This window comes from Rhipicephalus microplus, unplaced genomic scaffold (genome assembly GCF_043290135.1).
Source record: "Rhipicephalus microplus isolate Deutch F79 unplaced genomic scaffold, USDA_Rmic scaffold_12, whole genome shotgun sequence".
NCBI classification, from domain to species: domain Eukaryota; kingdom Metazoa; phylum Arthropoda; class Arachnida; order Ixodida; family Ixodidae; genus Rhipicephalus; species Rhipicephalus microplus.
This window is the reverse complement of record NW_027464585.1, coordinates 8,676,907-8,697,442: the sequence shown is the minus strand read 5'-3', so window position 1 is coordinate 8,697,442 and position 20,536 is coordinate 8,676,907. Positions and strand designations below refer to the sequence as shown.

The 20,536-nt window shown below is 53.0% G+C and overlaps 5 non-coding genes across 5 annotated transcripts; all 5 read left to right on the top strand.

Moving 5' to 3' along the window:
* Nucleotides 1–567: 567 nt before the first annotated feature.
* TRNAN-GUU (transfer RNA asparagine (anticodon GUU)) lies at nt 568–641 on the top strand. Its single transcript has one exon. It is a non-coding gene; the product is annotated as a tRNA-Asn (tRNA).
* A 5,073-nt stretch (nt 642–5,714) lies between these two features.
* TRNAN-GUU (transfer RNA asparagine (anticodon GUU)) lies at nt 5,715–5,788 on the top strand. The gene has a single exon. It is a non-coding gene; the product is annotated as a tRNA-Asn (tRNA).
* Nucleotides 5,789–8,658: 2,870 nt separating this feature from the next.
* Nucleotides 8,659–8,732, top strand: TRNAN-GUU (transfer RNA asparagine (anticodon GUU)). The gene has a single exon. It is a non-coding gene; the product is annotated as a tRNA-Asn (tRNA).
* A 1,838-nt stretch (nt 8,733–10,570) lies between these two features.
* TRNAN-GUU (transfer RNA asparagine (anticodon GUU)) lies at nt 10,571–10,644 on the top strand. The gene has a single exon. It is a non-coding gene; the product is annotated as a tRNA-Asn (tRNA).
* A 2,867-nt stretch (nt 10,645–13,511) lies between these two features.
* Nucleotides 13,512–13,585, top strand: TRNAN-GUU (transfer RNA asparagine (anticodon GUU)). Its single transcript has one exon. It is a non-coding gene; the product is annotated as a tRNA-Asn (tRNA).
* Nucleotides 13,586–20,536: the final 6,951 nt, after the last annotated feature.

The window sequence follows — 20,536 nt, the reverse complement described above, 5'->3', positions numbered from 1 at the left end:
TAGCGCGATCGGCTGTTAACCGAAAGGTTGGAGAATCGAGCTCTCCCGGGAGTGGTGTGTTGCTTTTTTCTTTGCGCTGATAGCTTTGAAGATATGTTCTGATGGTGGTGAGAGTGGAGCACGACTGTCTCCATGGTGCAATTGGCTAGCGTGATTGGCTGTTAACCGAAAGGTTGGAGGTTCGAGCCCTCCCGGGAGTGGTGTGTTGCTTTTTTCTTTGGGCTGATAGCTTTGAAGATATGTTCTGATGGTGGTGAGAGTGGAGCAGGACTGTCTCCGTGGCGCAATTGGCTAGCGCGATCGGCTGTTAACCGAAAGGTTGGAGGTTCGAGCCCACCCGGTGGTGGTGCGGCGCTTTTTTTCTTTGAACTGATAGCTTTGAAGATATGTTCTGATGGTGGTGAGAGTGGAGAAGGATTGTCTCCGTGGCGCAATTGGTTAGCGCTATCGGCTGTTAACCTAAAGGTTGGAGTTTCGAGCCCACCCGGAGACGGTGTGTCGCTTTTTTTTCTTTGCGCTGATAGCTTTGAAGATATGTTCTGAAGGTGGTGAGAGTGGAGCACGACTGTCTCCGTGGCGCAATTGGCTAGCGCGTTCGGCTGTTAACCGAAAGGTTGGAGGTTTGAGTCCATCCGGGGACGGTGTGTCGCTTCTCTTTTCGCTGATAGCTTTGAAGATATGTTCTGACAGTGGTGAGAGGGGAGCACGACTGTCTCCGTGGCGCAATTGGCTAGCGCGATTGGCTGCTAACCGAAAGGTGGGAGGTTTTCAGTCCACCCGCGGACGGTGTGTCGCTTTTTTTTCTTTTCGCTGATAGCTTTGAAGATATGTTCTGATGGTCGTGAGAGTAGAGCACGACTGTCTCAGTGGCGCAATTAGCTAGCGCGATCGGCTGTTAATCGAAAGGTTGGAGCTTCGAGCCCACCCGGTGGTGGTGCGGCTCTTTTTTTTCTTTGCGCTGATAGCTTTGAAGATATGTCCTGATGGTGGTGAGAGTGGAGCACGACTGTCTCCGTGGCGCATTTGGCTAGCGCGAAAGGCTGTTAACCGAAAGCTTAGAGTTTCGAGCCCACCCGGTGGTGGTGCGGCGCTTTTTTTTCTTTGGGCTGATAGCTCTGAAGAAATGTTCTGACGGGGGTGAGAGTGGAGCACGACTGTCTCCGTGGCGCAATTGGCTGGCGCGATCGGCTGTTAACCGATAGGTTGGAGGTTCGAGCTCTCCCGGTGGTGGTGCGGTGCTTTTTTTTCTTTGGTCTGATAGCTTTAAAGATATGTTCTGATGGTGGTGAGAGTGGAGCAGGACTGTCTCCGTGGCGCAAATGGCTAGCGCGATCGGCTGTTAACCGAAAGGTTGGATGCTCGAGCCCACGCGGTGGTGGTGCGGCGCTTTTTTTTCTTTGAGCTGATAGCTTTCAAGATATGTTCTGATGGTGGTGAGAGTGGAGCAGGACTGTCTCCGTTGCACAATTGGCTAGCGCGATCGGCTGTTAACCGAGACGTTGCAGGATCGAGCCCACCCGGTGGTGGTGCGGCACTTTTTTTTTCTTTGGGCTGATAGCTTTGAAGATATGTTCTGATGGTGCTGAGAGTGGAGCGGGACTGTCTCTGTGGCGGAATCGGCTAGCGCGATCGGCTGTTAACCGAAAGGTTGGAGGTTCGAGCTCTCCCGGTAGTGGTGTGTTGCTTTTTTCTTTGTGCTGATAGCTTTGAACATATGTTCTGATGGAGGTGAGAGTGGAACGGGACTGTCTCTGTGGCGGAATCGGCAAGCGCGATCGGCTGTTAACCGAAAAGTTCGAGGTTCGAGCCCTCCCGGGATTGGTGTGTTGCTTTTTCACTTGCGCTGATAGCTTTGAAGGTGTGTTCTGATGGTGATGAGAGTGGAGCACGACTGTCTCCGTGGCGCAATCGGCTAGCACGTTCGGCAGTTAATCGAAAGTTTGGAGGTTGGAGCCCACCCGGTGGTCGTGCGGCGCTTTTTTTTGTTGGGCTTATAGCTTTGAATATATGTTCTGATGGTGATGAGAGTGGAGCAGGACTGTCTCCGTGGCGCAATTGGCTAGCGCGATTGGCCGTTAACCGAAAGGCTGGAGGTTCGAGCGCTCCCGGGGACGGTGTGTCGCTTTTTTTTTCTTTGCGCTGATAGCTTTGGAGAAATGTTCTGACAGTGGTGAGAGTGGAGCACGACTGTCTCCGTGGCGATTTTGGCTAGCGCGATGGGCTGTTAACCGAAAAGTTGGAGGTTCGAGCCCACCCGGTGGTGGTGCGGCGCTTTTTTGGCACTGATAGCTTTGAAGTTATGTTCTGATGGTGGTGAGAGTGGAGCACGACTGTCTTCGTGGCTCAATTAGCTAGCGCGATCGGCTGTTAAATGAAAGGTTGGAGGTTCGAGCCCACCCGGTGGTGGGGCCGCGCTTTTTTTTCTTTGCGCTGATAGCTTTGGAGAAATGTTCTGACGGTGGTAAGATTGGAGCACGACTGTCTCCGTGGTGCAAATGGCTAGCACGTTCGGCTGTTAACCGAAAAATTGGAGTTTCGAGCCCTCCCAGGAGTGGTGTGTCGCTTTTTTCTTTGCGCTGATAGCTTTGAAGATATGTTCTGATGGTGGTGAGAGTGGAGCACGACTGCCTCCGTGGCGTAATTTACTAGCGCGATCGGCTGTTAACCGAAAGGTTGGAGGTTCGAGCCCACCCGGCGGTGGTGCGGCGCTTTTTTTTCTTTGGGCTGATAGCTTTGAAGATATGTTCTGATGGTGGTGAGAGTGGAGCAGGACTGTCTCCGTGGCGCAATTGGCTAGTGCGATCGGCTGTTAACCGAAAGGTTGGATGTTCAAGCCCACGCGGTGGTCGTGCGGCGCTTTTTTTTTCTTTGGGCCGATAGCTTTGAAGATATGTTCTGATGGTGGTGAGAGTGGAGCAGGAATGTCTCCGTGGCGCAATGGGCTAGCGCGATCGGCTGTTAAAGGAAAGTTGGAGGTTCGAGCCCTCTCGGGAGTGGTGTGTTGCTTTTTTCTTTGCGCTGATAGCTTTGAAAATATGTTCTGATGGTGGTGAAAGTGGAGCACGACTGTCTCCGGGGCGCAATTGGCTAGCGCGATCGGCTGTTAACCGAAAGGTTGGAGAATCGAGCTCTCCCGGGAGTGGTGTGTTGCTTTTTTCTTTGCGCTGATAGCTTTGAAGATATGTTCTGATGGTGGTGAGAGTGGAGCACGACTGTCTCCATGGCGCAATTGGCTAGCGTGATTGGCTGTTAACCGAAAGGTTGGAGGTTCGAGCCCTCGCGGGAGTGGTGTGTTGCTTTTTTCTTTGGGCTGATAGCTTTGAAGATATGTTCTGATGGTGGTGAGAGTGGAGCAGGACTGTCTCCGTGGCGCAATTGGCTAGCGCGATCGGCTATTAACCGAAAGGTTGGAGGTTCGAGCCCACCCGGTGGTGGTGCGGCGCTTTTTTTCTTTGAACTGATAGCTTTGAAGATATGTTCTGATGGTGGTGAGAGTGGAGAAGGATTGTCTCCGTGGCGCAATTGGTTAGCGCTATCGGCTGTTAACCGAAAGGTTGGAGTTTCGAGCTCACCCGGAGACGGTGTGTCGCTTTTTTTTCTTTGCGCTGATAGCTTTGAAGATATGTTCTGATGGTGGTGAGAGTGGAGCAGGACTGTCTCCGTTGCACAATTGGCTAGCGCAATCGGCTGTTAACCGAAAGGTTGCAGGATCGAGCCCACCCGGTGGTGGTGCGGCACTTTTTTTTTGTTTGGGCTGATAGCTTTGAAGATATGTTCTGATGGTGCTGAGAGTGGAGCGGGACTGTCTCTGTGGCGGAATCGGCTAGCGCGATCGGCTGTTAACCGAAAGGTTGGAGGTTCGAGCTCTCCCGGTAGTGGTGTGTTGCTTTTTTCTTTGTGCTGATAGCTTTGAAGGTGTGTTCTGATGGTGATGAGAGTGGAGCACGACTGTCTCCGTGGCGCAATCGGCTAGCACGTTCGGCAGTTAATCGAAAGTTTGGAGGTTCGAGCCCACCCGGTGGTGGTGCGGCGCTTTTTTTTGTTGGGCTTATAGCTTTGAATATATGTTCTGATGGTGATGAGAGTGGAGCAGGACTGTCTCCGTGGCGCAATTGGCTAGCGCGATTGGCCGTTAACCGAAAGGCTGGAGGTTCGAGCGCTCCCGGGGACGGTGTGTCGCTTTTTTTTTTCTTTGCGCTGATAGCTTTGGAGAAATGTTCTGACAGTGGTGAGAGTGGAGCACGACTGTCTCCGTGGCGATTTTGGCTAGCGCGATGGGCTGTTAACCGAAAAGTTGGAGGTTCGAGCCCACCCGGTGGTGGTGCGGCGCTTTTTTGGCACTGATAGCTTTGAAGTTATGTTCTGATGGTGGTGAGAGTGGAGCACGACTGTCTTCGTGGCTCAATTAGCTAGCGCGATCGGCTGTTAAATGAAAGGTTGGAGGTTCGAGCCCACCCGGTGGTGGGGCCGCGCTTTTTTTTCTTTGCGCTGATAGCTTTGGAGAAATGTTCTGACGGTGGTAAGATTGGAGCACGACTGTCTCCGTGGTGCAAATGGCTAGCACGTTCGGCTGTTAACCGAAAAATTGGAGTTTCGAGCCCTCCCAGGAGTGGTGTGTCGCTTTTTTCTTTGCGCTGATAGCTTTGAAGATATGTTCTGATGGTGGTGAGAGTGGAGCACGACTGTCTCCGTGGCGTAATTTACTAGCGCGATCGGCTGTTAACCGAAAGGTTGGAGGTTCGAGCCCACCCGGCGGTGGTGCGGCGCTTTTTTTTCTTTGGGCTGATAGCTTTGAAGATATGTTCTGATGGTGGTGAGAGTGGAGCAGGACTGTCTCCGTGGCGCAATTGGCTAGTGCGATCGGCTGTTAACAGAAAGGTTGGATGTTCAAGCCCACGCGGTGGTCGTGCGGCGCTTTTTTTTTCTTTGGGCCGATAGCTTTGAAGATATGTTCTGATGGTGGTGAGAGTGGAGCAGGAATGTCTCCGTGGCGCAATGGGCTAGCGCGATCGGCTGTTAAAGGAAAGTTGGAGGTTCGAGCCCTCTCGGGAGTGGTGTGTTGCTTTTTTCTTTGCGCTGATAGCTTTGAAAATATGTTTTGATGGTGGTGAAAGTGGAGCACGACTGTCTCCGGGGCGCAATTGGCTAGCGCGATCGGCTGTTAACCGAAAGGTTGGAGAATCGAGCTCTCCCGGGAGTGGTCTGTTGCTTTTTTCTTTGCGCTGATAGCTTTGAAGATATGTTCTGATGGTGGTGAGAGTGGAGCACGACTGTCTCCATGGCGCAATTGGCTAGCGTGATTGGCTGTTAACCGAAAGGTTGGAGGTTCGAGCCCTCCCGGGAGTGGTGTGTTGCTTTTTTCTTTGGGCTGATAGCTTTGAAGATATGTTCTGATGGTGGTGAGAGTGGAGCAGGACTGTCTCCGTGGCGCAATTGGCTAGCGCGATCGGCTGTTAACCGAAAGGTTGGAGGTTCGAGCCCACCCGGTGGTGGTGCGGCGCTTTTTTTCTTTGAACTGATAGCTTTGAAGATATGTTCTGATGGTGGTGAGAGTGGAAAAAGGATTGTCTCCGTGGCGCAATTGGTTAGCGCTATCGGCTGTTAACCGAAAGGTTGGAGTTTCGAGCCCACCCGGAGACGGTGTGTCGCTTTTTTTTCTTTGCGCTGATAGCTTTGAAGATATGTTCTGAAGGTGGTGAGAGTGGAGCACGACTGTCTCCGTGGCGCAATTGGCTAGCGCGTTCGGCTGTTAACCGAAAGGTTGGAGGTTTGAGTCCATCCGGGGACGGTGTGTCGCTTCTCTTTTCGCTGATAGCTTTGAAGATATGTTCTGACAGTGGTGAGAGGGGAGCACGACTGTCTCCGTGGCGCAATTGGCTAGCGCGATTGGCTGCTAACCGAAAGGTGGGAGGTTTTCAGTCCACCCGCGGACGGTGTGTCGCTTTTTTTTCTTTTCGCTGATAGCTTTGAAGATATGTTCTGATGGTCGTGAGAGTAGAGCACGACTGTCTCAGTGGCGCAACTAGCTAGCGCGATCGGCTGTTAATCGAAAGGTTGGAGCTTCGAGCCCACCCGGTGGTGGTGCGGCTCTTTTTTTTCTTTGCGCTGATAGCTTTGAAGATATGTCCTGATGGTGGTGAGAGTGGAGCACGACTGTCTCCGTGGCGCATTTGGCTAGCGCGAAAGGCTGTTAACCGAAAGCTTAGAGTTTCGAGCCCACCCGGTGGTGGTGCGGCGCTTTTTTTTCTTTGGGCTGATAGCTCTGAAGAAATGTTCTGACGGGGGTGAGAGTGGAGCACGACTGTCTCCGTGGCGCAATTGGCTGGCGCGATCGGCTGTTAACCGATAGGTTGGAGGTTCGAGCTCTCCCGGTGGTGGTGCGGTGCTTTTTTTTCTTTGGTCTGATAGCTTTAAAGATATGTTCTGATGGTGGTGAGAGTGGAGCAGGACTGTCTCCGTGGCGCAAATGGCTAGCGCGATCGGCTGTTAACCGAAAGGTTGGATGCTCGAGCCCACGCGGTGGTGGTGCGGCGCTTTTTTTTCTTTGAGCTGATAGCTTTCAAGATATGTTCTGATGGTGGTGAGAGTGGAGCAGGACTGTCTCCGTTGCACAATTGGCTAGCGCAATCGGCTGTTAACCGAAAGGTTGCAGGATCGAGCCCACCCGGTGGTGGTGCGGCACTTTTTTTTTGTTTGGGCTGATAGCTTTGAAGATATGTTCTGATGGTGCTGAGAGTGGAGCGGGACTGTCTCTGTGGCGGAATCGGCTAGCGCGATCGGCTGTTAACCGAAAGGTTGGAGGTTCGAGCTCTCCCGGTAGTGGTGTGTTGCTTTTTTCTTTGTGCTGATAGCTTTGAAGGTGTGTTCTGATGGTGATGAGAGTGGAGCACGACTGTCTCCGTGGCGCAATCGGCTAGCACGTTCGGCAGTTAATCGAAAGTTTGGAGGTTCGAGCCCACCCGGTGGTGGTGCGGCGCTTTTTTTTGTTGGGCTTATAGCTTTGAATATATGTTCTGATGGTGATGAGAGTGGAGCAGGACTGTCTCCGTGGCGCAATTGGCTAGCGCGATTGGCCGTTAACCGAAAGGCTGGAGGTTCGAGCGCTCCCGGGGACGGTGTGTCGCTTTTTTTTTTCTTTGCGCTGATAGCTTTGGAGAAATGTTCTGACAGTGGTGAGAGTGGAGCACGACTGTCTCCGTGGCGATTTTGGCTAGCGCGATGGGCTGTTAACCGAAAAGTTGGAGGTTCGAGCCCACCCGGTGGTGGTGCGGCGCTTTTTTGGCACTGATAGCTTTGAAGTTATGTTCTGATGGTGGTGAGAGTGGAGCACGACTGTCTTCGTGGCTCAATTAGCTAGCGCGATCGGCTGTTAAATGAAAGGTTGGAGGTTCGAGCCCACCCGGTGGTGGGGCCGCGCTTTTTTTTCTTTGCGCTGATAGCTTTGGAGAAATGTTCTGACGGTGGTAAGATTGGAGCACGACTGTCTCCGTGGTGCAAATGGCTAGCACGTTCGGCTGTTAACCGAAAAATTGGAGTTTCGAGCCCTCCCAGGAGTGGTGTGTCGCTTTTTTCTTTGCGCTGATAGCTTTGAAGATATGTTCTGATGGTGGTGAGAGTGGAGCACGACTGTCTCCGTGGCGTAATTTACTAGCGCGATCGGCTGTTAACCGAAAGGTTGGAGGTTCGAGCCCACCCGGCGGTGGTGCGGCGCTTTTTTTTCTTTGGGCTGATAGCTTTGAAGATATGTTCTGATGGTGGTGAGAGTGGAGCAGGACTGTCTCCGTGGCGCAATTGGCTAGTGCGATCGGCTGTTAACAGAAAGGTTGGATGTTCAAGCCCACGCGGTGGTCGTGCGGCGCTTTTTTTTTCTTTGGGCCGATAGCTTTGAAGATATGTTCTGATGGTGGTGAGAGTGGAGCAGGAATGTCTCCGTGGCGCAATGGGCTAGCGCGATCGGCTGTTAAAGGAAAGTTGGAGGTTCGAGCCCTCTCGGGAGTGGTGTGTTGCTTTTTTCTTTGCGCTGATAGCTTTGAAAATATGTTTTGATGGTGGTGAAAGTGGAGCACGACTGTCTCCGGGGCGCAATTGGCTAGCGCGATCGGCTGTTAACCGAAAGGTTGGAGAATCGAGCTCTCCCGGGAGTGGTCTGTTGCTTTTTTCTTTGCGCTGATAGCTTTGAAGATATGTTCTGATGGTGGTGAGAGTGGAGCACGACTGTCTCCATGGCGCAATTGGCTAGCGTGATTGGCTGTTAACCGAAAGGTTGGAGGTTCGAGCCCTCCCGGGAGTGGTGTGTTGCTTTTTTCTTTGGGCTGATAGCTTTGAAGATATGTTCTGATGGTGGTGAGAGTGGAGCAGGACTGTCTCCGTGGCGCAATTGGCTAGCGCGATCGGCTGTTAACCGAAAGGTTGGAGGTTCGAGCCCACCCGGTGGTGGTGCGGCGCTTTTTTTCTTTGAACTGATAGCTTTGAAGATATGTTCTGATGGTGGTGAGAGTGGAAAAAGGATTGTCTCCGTGGCGCAATTGGTTAGCGCTATCGGCTGTTAACCGAAAGGTTGGAGTTTCGAGCCCACCCGGAGACGGTGTGTCGCTTTTTTTTCTTTGCGCTGATAGCTTTGAAGATATGTTCTGAAGGTGGTGAGAGTGGAGCACGACTGTCTCCGTGGCGCAATTGGCTAGCGCGTTCGGCTGTTAACCGAAAGGTTGGAGGTTTGAGTCCATCCGGGGACGGTGTGTCGCTTCTCTTTTCGCTGATAGCTTTGAAGATATGTTCTGACAGTGGTGAGAGGGGAGCACGACTGTCTCCGTGGCGCAATTGGCTAGCGCGATTGGCTGCTAACCGAAAGGTGGGAGGTTTTCAGTCCACCCGCGGACGGTGTGTCGCTTTTTTTTCTTTTCGCTGATAGCTTTGAAGATATGTTCTGATGGTCGTGAGAGTAGAGCACGACTGTCTCAGTGGCGCAACTAGCTAGCGCGATCGGCTGTTAATCGAAAGGTTGGAGCTTCGAGCCCACCCGGTGGTGGTGCGGCTCTTTTTTTTCTTTGCGCTGATAGCTTTGAAGATATGTCCTGATGGTGGTGAGAGTGGAGCACGACTGTCTCCGTGGCGCATTTGGCTAGCGCGAAAGGCTGTTAACCGAAAGCTTAGAGTTTCGAGCCCACCCGGTGGTGGTGCGGCGCTTTTTTTTCTTTGGGCTGATAGCTCTGAAGAAATGTTCTGACGGGGGTGAGAGTGGAGCACGACTGTCTCCGTGGCGCAATTGGCTGGCGCGATCGGCTGTTAACCGATAGGTTGGAGGTTCGAGCTCTCCCGGTGGTGGTGCGGTGCTTTTTTTTCTTTGGTCTGATAGCTTTAAAGATATGTTCTGATGGTGGTGAGAGTGGAGCAGGACTGTCTCCGTGGCGCAAATGGCTAGCGCGATCGGCTGTTAACCGAAAGGTTGGATGCTCGAGCCCACGCGGTGGTGGTGCGGCGCTTTTTTTTCTTTGAGCTGATAGCTTTCAAGATATGTTCTGATGGTGGTGAGAGTGGAGCAGGACTGTCTCCGTTGCACAATTGGCTAGCGCGATCGGCTGTTAACCGAGACGTTGCAGGATCGAGCCCACCCGGTGGTGGTGCGGCACTTTTTTTTTCTTTGGGCTGATAGCTTTGAAGATATGTTCTGATGGTGCTGAGAGTGGAGCGGGACTGTCTCTGTGGCGGAATCGGCTAGCGCGATCGGCTGTTAACCGAAAGGTTGGAGGTTCGAGCTCTCCCGGTAGTGGTGTGTTGCTTTTTTCTTTGTGCTGATAGCTTTGAACATATGTTCTGATGGAGGTGAGAGTGGAACGGGACTGTCTCTGTGGCGGAATCGGCAAGCGCGATCGGCTGTTAACCGAAAGGTTCGAGGTTCGAGCCCTCCCGGGATTGGTGTGTTGCTTTTTCACTTGCGCTGATAGCTTTGAAGGTGTGTTCTGATGGTGATGAGAGTGGAGCACGACTGTCTCCGTGGCGCAATCGGCTAGCACGTTCGGCAGTTAATCGAAAGTTTGGAGGTTCGAGCCCACCCGGTGGTGGTGCGGCGCTTTTTTTTGTTGGGCTTATAGCTTTGAATATATGTTCTGATGGTGATGAGAGTGGAGCAGGACTGTCTCCGTGGCGCAATTGGCTAGCGCGATTGGCCGTTAACCGAAAGGCTGGAGGTTCGAGCGCTCCCGGGGACGGTGTGTCGCTTTTTTTTCTTTGCGCTGATAGCTTTGGAGAAATGTTCTGACAGTGGTGAGAGTGGAGCACGACTGTCTCCGTGGCGATTTTGGCTAGCGCGATGGGCTGTTAACCGAAAAGTTGGAGGTTCGAGCCCACCCGGTGGTGGTGCGGCGCTTTTTTGGCACTGATAGCTTTGAAGTTATGTTCTGATGGTGGTGAGAGTGGAGCACGACTGTCTTCGTGGCTCAATTAGCTAGCGCGATCGGCTGTTAAATGAAAGGTTGGAGGTTCGAGCCCACCCGGGGACGGTGTGTCGCTTTTTTTTCTTTGCGCTGATAGCTTTGAAGATATGTTCTGAAGGTGGTGAGAGTGGAGCACGACTGTCTCCGTGGCGCAATTGGCTAGCGCGTTCGGCTGTTAACCGAAAGGTTGGAGGTTTGAGTCCATCCGGGGACGGTGTGTCGCTTCTCTTTTCGCTGATAGCTTTGAAGATATGTTCTGACAGTGGTGAGAGGGGAGCACGACTGTCTCCGTGGCGCAATTGGCTAGCGCGATTGGCTGCTAACCGAAAGGTGGGAGGTTTTCAGTCCACCCGCGGACGGTGTGTCGCTTTTTTTTCTTTTCGCTGATAGCTTTGAAGATATGTTCTGATGGTCGTGAGAGTAGAGCACGACTGTCTCAGTGGCGCAACTAGCTAGCGCGATCGGCTGTTAATCGAAAGGTTGGAGCTTCGAGCCCACCCGGTGGTGGTGCGGCTCTTTTTTTTCTTTGCGCTGATAGCTTTGAAGATATGTCCTGATGGTGGTGAGAGTGGAGCACGACTGTCTCCGTGGCGCATTTGGCTAGCGCGAAAGGCTGTTAACCGAAAGCTTAGAGTTTCGAGCCCACCCGGTGGTGGTGCGGCGCTTTTTTTTCTTTGGGCTGATAGCTCTGAAGAAATGTTCTGACGGGGGTGAGAGTGGAGCACGACTGTCTCCGTGGCGCAATTGGCTGGCGCGATCGGCTGTTAACCGATAGGTTGGAGGTTCGAGCTCTCCCGGTGGTGGTGCGGTGCTTTTTTTTCTTTGGTCTGATAGCTTTAAAGATATGTTCTGATGGTGGTGAGAGTGGAGCAGGACTGTCTCCGTGGCGCAAATGGCTAGCGCGATCGGCTGTTAACCGAAAGGTTGGATGCTCGAGCCCACGCGGTGGTGGTGCGGCGCTTTTTTTTCTTTGAGCTGATAGCTTTCAAGATATGTTCTGATGGTGGTGAGAGTGGAGCAGGACTGTCTCCGTTGCACAATTGGCTAGCGCGATCGGCTGTTAACCGAGACGTTGCAGGATCGAGCCCACCCGGTGGTGGTGCGGCACTTTTTTTTTCTTTGGGCTGATAGCTTTGAAGATATGTTCTGATGGTGCTGAGAGTGGAGCGGGACTGTCTCTGTGGCGGAATCGGCTAGCGCGATCGGCTGTTAACCGAAAGGTTGGAGGTTCGAGCTCTCCCGGTAGTGGTGTGTTGCTTTTTTCTTTGTGCTGATAGCTTTGAACATATGTTCTGATGGAGGTGAGAGTGGAACGGGACTGTCTCTGTGGCGGAATCGGCAAGCGCGATCGGCTGTTAACCGAAAGGTTCGAGGTTCGAGCCCTCCCGGGATTGGTGTGTTGCTTTTTCACTTGCGCTGATAGCTTTGAAGGTGTGTTCTGATGGTGATGAGAGTGGAGCACGACTGTCTCCGTGGCGCAATCGGCTAGCACGTTCGGCAGTTAATCGAAAGTTTGGAGGTTCGAGCCCACCCGGTGGTGGTGCGGCGCTTTTTTTTGTTGGGCTTATAGCTTTGAATATATGTTCTGATGGTGATGAGAGTGGAGCAGGACTGTCTCCGTGGCGCAATTGGCTAGCGCGATTGGCCGTTAACCGAAAGGCTGGAGGTTCGAGCGCTCCCGGGGACGGTGTGTCGCTTTTTTTTTCTTTGCGCTGATAGCTTTGGAGAAATGTTCTGACAGTGGTGAGAGTGGAGCACGACTGTCTCCGTGGCGATTTTGGCTAGCGCGATGGGCTGTTAACCGAAAAGTTGGAGGTTCGAGCCCACCCGGTGGTGGTGCGGCGCTTTTTTGGCACTGATAGCTTTGAAGTTATGTTCTGATGGTGGTGAGAGTGGAGCACGACTGTCTTCGTGGCTCAATTAGCTAGCGCGATCGGCTGGTAAATGAAAGGTTGGAGGTTCGAGCCCACCCGGTGGTGGGGCCGCGCTTTTTTTTCTTTGCGCTGATAGCTTTGGAGAAATGTTCTGACGGTGGTAAGATTGGAGCACGACTGTCTCCGTGGTGCAAATGGCTAGCACGTTCGGCTGTTAACCGAAAAATTGGAGTTTCGAGCCCTCCCAGGAGTGGTGTGTCGCTTTTTTCTTTGCGCTGATAGCTTTGAAGATATGTTCTGATGGTGGTGAGAGTGGAGCACGACTGTCTCCGTGGCGTAATTTACTAGCGCGATCGGCTGTTAACCGAAAGGTTGGAGGTTCGAGCCCACCCGGCGGTGGTGCGGCGCTTTTTTTTCTTTGGGCTGATAGCTTTGAAGATATGTTCTGATGGTGGTGAGAGTGGAGCAGGACTGTCTCCGTGGCGCAATTGGCTAGTGCGATCGGCTGTTAACCGAAAGGTTGGATGTTCAAGCCCACGCGGTGGTCGTGCGGCGCTTTTTTTTTCTTTGGGCCGATAGCTTTGAAGATATGTTCTGATGGTGGTGAGAGTGGAGCAGGAATGTCTCCGTGGCGCAATGGGCTAGCGCGATCGGCTGTTAAAGGAAAGTTGGAGGTTCGAGCCCTCTCGGGAGTGGTGTGTTGCTTTTTTCTTTGCGCTGATAGCTTTGAAAATATGTTCTGATGGTGGTGAAAGTGGAGCACGACTGTCTCCGGGGCGCAATTGGCTAGCGCGATCGGCTGTTAACCGAAAGGTTGGAGAATCGAGCTCTCCCGGGAGTGGTGTGTTGCTTTTTTCTTTGCGCTGATAGCTTTGAAGATATGTTCTGATGGTGGTGAGAGTGGAGCACGACTGTCTCCATGGTGCAATTGGCTAGCGTGATTGGCTGTTAACCGAAAGGTTGGAGGTTCGAGCCCTCCCGGGAGTGGTGTGTTGCTTTTTTCTTTGGGCTGATAGCTTTGAAGATATGTTCTGATGGTGGTGAGAGTGGAGCAGGACTGTCTCCGTGGCGCAATTGGTTAGCGCTATCGGCTGTTAACCGAAAGGTTGGAGTTTCGAGCCCACCCGGAGACGGTGTGTCGCTTTTTTTTCTTTGCGCTGATAGCTTTGAAGATATGTTCTGAAGGTGGTGAGAGTGGAGCACGACTGTCTCCGTGGCGCAATTGGCTAGCGCGTTCGGCTGTTAACCGAAAGGTTGGAGGTTTGAGTCCATCCGGGGACGGTGTGTCGCTTCTCTTTTCGCTGATAGCTTTGAAGATATGTTCTGACAGTGGTGAGAGGGGAGCACGACTGTCTCCGTGGCGCAATTGGCTAGCGCGATTGGCTGCTAACCGAAAGGTGGGAGGTTTTCAGTCCACCCGCGGACGGTGTGTCGCTTTTTTTTCTTTTCGCTGATAGCTTTGAAGATATGTTCTGATGGTCGTGAGAGTAGAGCACGACTGTCTCAGTGGCGCAATTAGCTAGCGCGATCGGCTGTTAATCGAAAGGTTGGAGCTTCGAGCCCACCCGGTGGTGGTGCGGCTCTTTTTTTTCTTTGCGCTGATAGCTTTGAAGATATGTCCTGATGGTGGTGAGAGTGGAGCACGACTGTCTCCGTGGCGCATTTGGCTAGCGCGAAAGGCTGTTAACCGAAAGCTTAGAGTTTCGAGCCCACCCGGTGGTGGTGCGGCGCTTTTTTTTCTTTGGGCTGATAGCTCTGAAGAAATGTTCTGACGGGGGTGAGAGTGGAGCACGACTGTCTCCGTGGCGCAATTGGCTGGCGCGATCGGCTGTTAACCGATAGGTTGGAGGTTCGAGCTCTCCCGGTGGTGGTGCGGTGCTTTTTTTTCTTTGGTCTGATAGCTTTAAAGATATGTTCTGATGGTGGTGAGAGTGGAGCAGGACTGTCTCCGTGGCGCAAATGGCTAGCGCGATCGGCTGTTAACCGAAAGGTTGGATGCTCGAGCCCACGCGGTGGTGGTGCGGCGCTTTTTTTTCTTTGAGCTGATAGCTTTCAAGATATGTTCTGATGGTGGTGAGAGTGGAGCAGGACTGTCTCCGTTGCACAATTGGCTAGCGCGATCGGCTGTTAACCGAGACGTTGCAGGATCGAGCCCACCCGGTGGTGGTGCGGCACTTTTTTTTTCTTTGGGCTGATAGCTTTGAAGATATGTTCTGATGGTGCTGAGAGTGGAGCGGGACTGTCTCTGTGGCGGAATCGGCTAGCGCGATCAGCTGTTAACCGAAAGGTTGGAGGTTCGAGCTCTCCCGGTAGTGGTGTGTTGCTTTTTTCTTTGTGCTGATAGCTTTGAACATATGTTCTGATGGAGGTGAGAGTGGAACGGGACTGTCTCTGTGGCGGAATCGGCAAGCGCGATCGGCTGTTAACCGAAAAGTTCGAGGTTCGAGCCCTCCCGGGATTGGTGTGTTGCTTTTTCACTTGCGCTGATAGCTTTGAAGGTGTGTTCTGATGGTGATGAGAGTGGAGCACGACTGTCTCCGTGGCGCAATCGGCTAGCACGTTCGGCAGTTAATCGAAAGTTTGGAGGTTCGAGCCCACCCGGTGGTGGTGCGGCGCTTTTTTTTGTTGGGCTTATAGCTTTGAATATATGTTCTGATGGTGATGAGAGTGGAGCAGGACTGTCTCCGTGGCGCAATTGGCTAGCGCGATTGGCCGTTAACCGAAAGGCTGGAGGTTCGAGCGCTCCCGGGGACGGTGTGTCGCTTTTTTTTTCTTTGCGCTGATAGCTTTGGAGAAATGTTCTGACAGTGGTGAGAGTGGAGCACGACTGTCTCCGTGGCGATTTTGGCTAGCGCGATGGGCTGTTAACCGAAAAGTTGGAGGTTCGAGCCCACCCGGTGGTGGTGCGGCGCTTTTTTGGCACTGATAGCTTTGAAGTTATGTTCTGATGGTGGTGAGAGTGGAGCACGACTGTCTTCGTGGCTCAATTAGCTAGCGCGATCGGCTGTTAAATGAAAGGTTGGAGGTTCGAGCCCACCCGGTGGTGGGGCCGCGCTTTTTTTTCTTTGCGCTGATAGCTTTGGAGAAATGTTCTGACGGTGGTAAGATTGGAGCACGACTGTCTCCGTGGTGCAAATGGCTAGCACGTTCGGCTGTTAACCGAAAAATTGGAGTTTCGAGCCCTCCCAGGAGTGGTGTGTCGCTTTTTTCTTTGCGCTGATAGCTTTGAAGATATGTTCTGATGGTGGTGAGAGTGGAGCACGACTGTCTCCGTGGCGTAATTTACTAGCGCGATCGGCTGTTAACCGAAAGGTTGGAGGTTCGAGCCCACCCGGCGGTGGTGCGGCGCTTTTTTTTCTTTGGGCTGATAGCTTTTAAGATATGTTCTGATGGTGGTGAGAGTGGAGCAGGACTGTCTCCGTGGCGCAATTGGCTAGTGCGATCGGCTGTTAACCGAAAGGTTGGATGTTCAAGCCCACGCGGTGGTCGTGCGGCGCTTTTTTTTTCTTTGGGCCGATAGCTTTGAAGATATGTTCTGATGGTGGTGAGAGTGGAGCAGGAATGTCTCCGTGGCGCAATGGGCTAGCGCGATCGGCTGTTAAAGGAAAGTTGGAGGTTCGAGCCCTCTCGGGAGTGGTGTGTTGCTTTTTTCTTTGCGCTGATAGCTTTGAAAATATGTTCTGATGGTGGTGAAAGTGGAGCACGACTGTCTCCGGGGCGCAATTGGCTAGCGCGATCGGCTGTTAACCGAAAGGTTGGAGAATCGAGCTCTCCCGGGAGTGGTGTGTTGCTTTTTTCTTTGCGCTGATAGCTTTGAAGATATGTTCTGATGGTGGTGAGAGTGGAGCACGACTGTCTCCATGGCGCAATTGGCTAGCGTGATTGGCTGTTAACCGAAAGGTTGGAGGTTCGAGCCCTCGCGGGAGTGGTGTGTTGCTTTTTTCTTTGGGCTGATAGCTTTGAAGATATGTTCTGATGGTGGTGAGAGTGGAGCAGGACTGTCTCCGTGGCGCAATTGGCTAGCGCGATCGGCTGTTAACCGAAAGGTTGGAGGTTCGAGCCCACCAGGTGGTGGTGCGGCGCTTTTTTTCTTTGAACTGATAGCTTTGAAGATATGTTCTGATGGTGGTGAGAGTGGAGAAGGATTGTCTCCGTGGCGCAATTGGTTAGCGCTATCGGCTGTTAACCGAAAGGTTGGAGTTTCGAGCCCACCCGGAGACGGTGTGTCGCTTTTTTTTCTTTGCGCTGATAGCTTTGAAGATATGTTCTGATGGTGGTGAGAGTGGAGCAGGACTGTCTCCGTTGCACAATTGGCTAGCGCGATCGGCTGTTAACCGAAAGGTTGCAGGATCGAGCCCACCCGGTGGTGGTGCGGCACTTTTTTTTCTTTGGGCTGATAGCTTTGAAGATATGTTCTGATGGTGCTGAGAGTGGAGCGGGACTGTCTCTGTGGCGGAATCGGCTAGCGCGATCGGCTGTTAACCGAAAGGTTGGAGGTTCGAGCTCTCTAGGGAGTGGTGTGTTGCTTTTTTCTTTGTGCTGATAGCTTTGAACATATGTTCTGATGGTGGTGAGAGTGGAGCGGGACTGTCTCCGTGGCGCAATTGGCTAGCGCGATCGGCTGCTAACCGAAAGTTTGGAGGTTCGAGCCCACCCGGTGGTGGTGCGGCGCTTTTTTTTTCTTTCGGCTGATAGCTTTGAAGATATGTTCTGATGGTGGTGAGAGTGGAGCACGACTGTCTCCGTGGCGCAATTGGCTAGCGCGATCGGCTGGTAACCGAAAGGTTCGAGGTTCAAGCCCTCCCGGGAGTGGTGTGTTGCTTTTTTCTTTGCGCTAATAGCTTTGAAGTATGTTCTGTTGGTGTTGAGAGTGGAGCACGACTCTCTCCATGGCGCAATTGGCTTGCACGATCGGCTGTTAACCAAAAGGTTGGAGGTTCGAGCCCACCCGGTGGTGGTCCGGCGCTTTTTTTCCTTTGGGCTTATAGCTTTGAATATATGTTCTGATGGTGATGAGAGTGGAGCAGGACTGTCTCCGTGGCGCAATTGGCTAGCGCGATTGGCCGTTAACCGAAAGGTTGGAGGTTCGAGCGCTCCCGGGGACGGTGTGTCGCTTTTTTTTTGCGCTGATAGCTTTGGAGGAATGTTCTGACAGTGGTGAGAGAGGAGCACGACTGTCTCCGTGGCGATTTTGGCTAGCGCGATGGGCTGTTAACCGAAAAGTTGGAGGTTCGAGTCCACCCGGTGGTGGTGCGGCGCTTTTTTTGCCCTGATAGCTTTGAAGTTATGTTCTGATGGTGGTGAGAGTGGAGCACGACTGTCTCCGGGGCTCAATTAGCTAGCGCGATCGGCTGTTAAATGAAAGGTTGGAGGTTCGAGCCCACCCGGTGGTGGTGCCGCGCTTTTTTTTCTTTGCGCTGATAGCTTTGGAGAAATGTTCTGACGGTGGTAAGATTGGAGCACGACTGTCTCCGTGGTGCAATTGGCTAGCACGTTCGGCTGTTAACCGAAAAATTGGAGTTTCGAGCTCTCCCGGGAGTGGTGTGTCGCTTTTTTCTTTGCGCTGATAGCTTTGAAGATATGTTCTGATGGTGGTGAGAGTGGAGCATGACTGTCTCCGTGGCGCAATTTACTAGCGCGATCGGCTGTTAACCGAAAGGTTGGAGGTTCGAGCCCACCCGGCGGTGGTGCGGCGTTTTTTTTTTCTTTGGGCTGATAGCTTTGAAGATATGTTTTGATGGTGGTGAGAGTGGAGCAGGACTGTCTCCGTGGCGCAATGGGCTAGCGCGATCGGCTGTTAACCGAAAGGTTGGAGGTTCGAGCTCTCCCGAGAGTGGTGTGTTGCTTTGTTCTGATGGTGGTGAGAGTGGAGCAGGACTGTCTCCGTGGCGCAATTGGCTAGCGCGATCGGCTCTTAACCGCGATCGGCTGTTAACCGCGGCTAGCGTTATCGGCTGATTAGTCAACCAATCGGTAACACCTCCAATCAGCTGATAGCTTTGAAGATATATTCTGATGGTGGTGAGAGTGGAGCACGACTGTCTCCGTGGCACATTCTTCTTCCGGCAGCGTAAGCGAACGGTCGCAGAATCATGTGCCTCGACGGAGCGGCGATAACGGCCCGTGCCAGCTGTGGAAACATGATCGATGGCGAAGACAATAAGGACTACGAGATCATGCTGCCTACGTTGCCCACCGGCCGTGTTGTACTCAACACGTTGTTTTTGCACGGCGACGTGCGTGAAAGACCCAACAGGGTCGAAGATTTCCGGGACGCCCTCGCATCAGTTGGTGTGCTTCCTGACGTCGTGGCGTTAGGCGCATACCAAGTTAACCATGTGTGGGCGGTGACCTTGAACACCAGTGAAGCCACGAAGAAACTGGCTGCGCTTAAGTAACTGAAAGTGAAAGGCTGCCGGTGTATCATCTTGGATCCAGAAGACCAGCAAGTGAAGCTTCACCTCCACTGAATGCTTCACGGCGACCTGGACGAAGATATTCGCACGGCTTTTGCGGCCTTTGGCAACGTCACCGAGGTGACTCGGGAGCGTTGGCGGGTCCAAGGTATGAAGGAAAAGGGCTCAACCACAAGAACCGTCCTGCTGAAGTTGAAGCCCGGATACAAAGTGGACGACCTTCCCCACCAAGTCCGAGTTGCAGGGAAGTTAGCCCTCGTTGTGGTGCCCGGACGAGCCATGCAGTGCGTACAATGCAGTGCGTACAATGTCATGGCACGGCACACGTCCGCCGAGACTGCAAGGTGCCCCGGTGCTCCAAGAGCCGCCGTTATGGGCATGCGGACGCGGACTGCGTACGCACCTACGCGTCGGCGACAGGACAGACGAAGGCGGACGACCGGGAGGAAAGGATGGATGTCGCCGAGGCAGAGGAGGCGGCTGGGGCACCGACGAGGCCACAAAGCAGGCCGGACCTCGAGACTCGTTGGCGCCTTTCTGCAGTGAAGCCCTGAAAAGGAGCACCCTAGCGGACCAAGAAGCGCGAGGCGACTCGGCAGGGTCTGTCAACCAGCCAGTGGCACAGGCTCTGCCTGCGGCTTTGAGAGTCGACACCGGCAAGGCTGACACACCAACCCTCCCAGACGTGGCGGGCGACACATTCATGTCATCCGTTGTGACGGCGAAAGCCCCCGAAAACTCACCAGCACCCAAAGTCGGTGAGCGCAAGGATGCCAACGAACTACCATGGAGAAGAGTGGCGTTCAAACACCGACCAACGTCGCCACAGCTCCCAAACGCCCCCACCCCCCAGCCAGCAATGACAGTGCTGAAACGGCCACGCCTGGGCTCGAGGAACCACCAGCAAGGACGGCGACCGTCCTTGCTGGTGCAAGGACGGCGACCGTCTATTCGACCGCGTCCCAACTTTCCGGCTGATAAGCGCAGGGGTGACGTCGAGCCAGTCGGGCAGTCAACAGCTTCGCCGGACGGCACCGCCGGCGATGGTAAGGTCTAGCCATAGGCTAGACGCGAAGGGTGAGCACAATGCGGCCGGTTTCTTTTCTTATCTTCAAAATGGCGCCTGCTTTTCCGTTGAATGTCGCCACTCTTAACGTCAAAGGACTGGCAGGCAAACGAAAACAAAGACAGCTTTACCGTCTCGTAACGGAGTGCGACATTGACGTGTTAGCGGTACAAGAAACGAAAGTTGATGGCAATGCAGAGACGGGCAGCATGGTGCAACTGTTTGCGTCAAGGTTTTTTTTTGTAGTTAGCCACGCGTTGGGCACATCGGCTGGTTGTGTACTTTTTGTTAAAAAGTTGCCGGGGCTTGAAGTGCACGCCCATTTTTTCTGTGAAGCGGGTCGATGTGCTGTTATTGACTTCGCGCTGAATAACACCGAGTGGCGGGTCGTGTGCGTCTACGCGCCCAACAGGGTTGAAGAAAGGGCACAGTTTTTTCTGGGCCTTGAGCAACACCTCTGTGTGGGAAAGAAATTACTGATGCTGGGCGATTTTAATTGCGTCCTGAGCGCACACGACAAAACAAGCACTCGGGGTTACCGAGATAAGAGTACTGACATCTTGACTAGTATTGTCGCAAAATGGGACGTCGAGGATGTAGCGGAGTGTATTACAGGCACAAGTGCGGTCACGTACACGCGTTTTGAAGGCTCTAGCCATGCAAGACTTGACCGAATTTACGTTTCCGTCGACATCCTACCAGAATGCGCTAGTTATGGTGTCATCCTTGTGTCTTTTTCCGATCACTGCT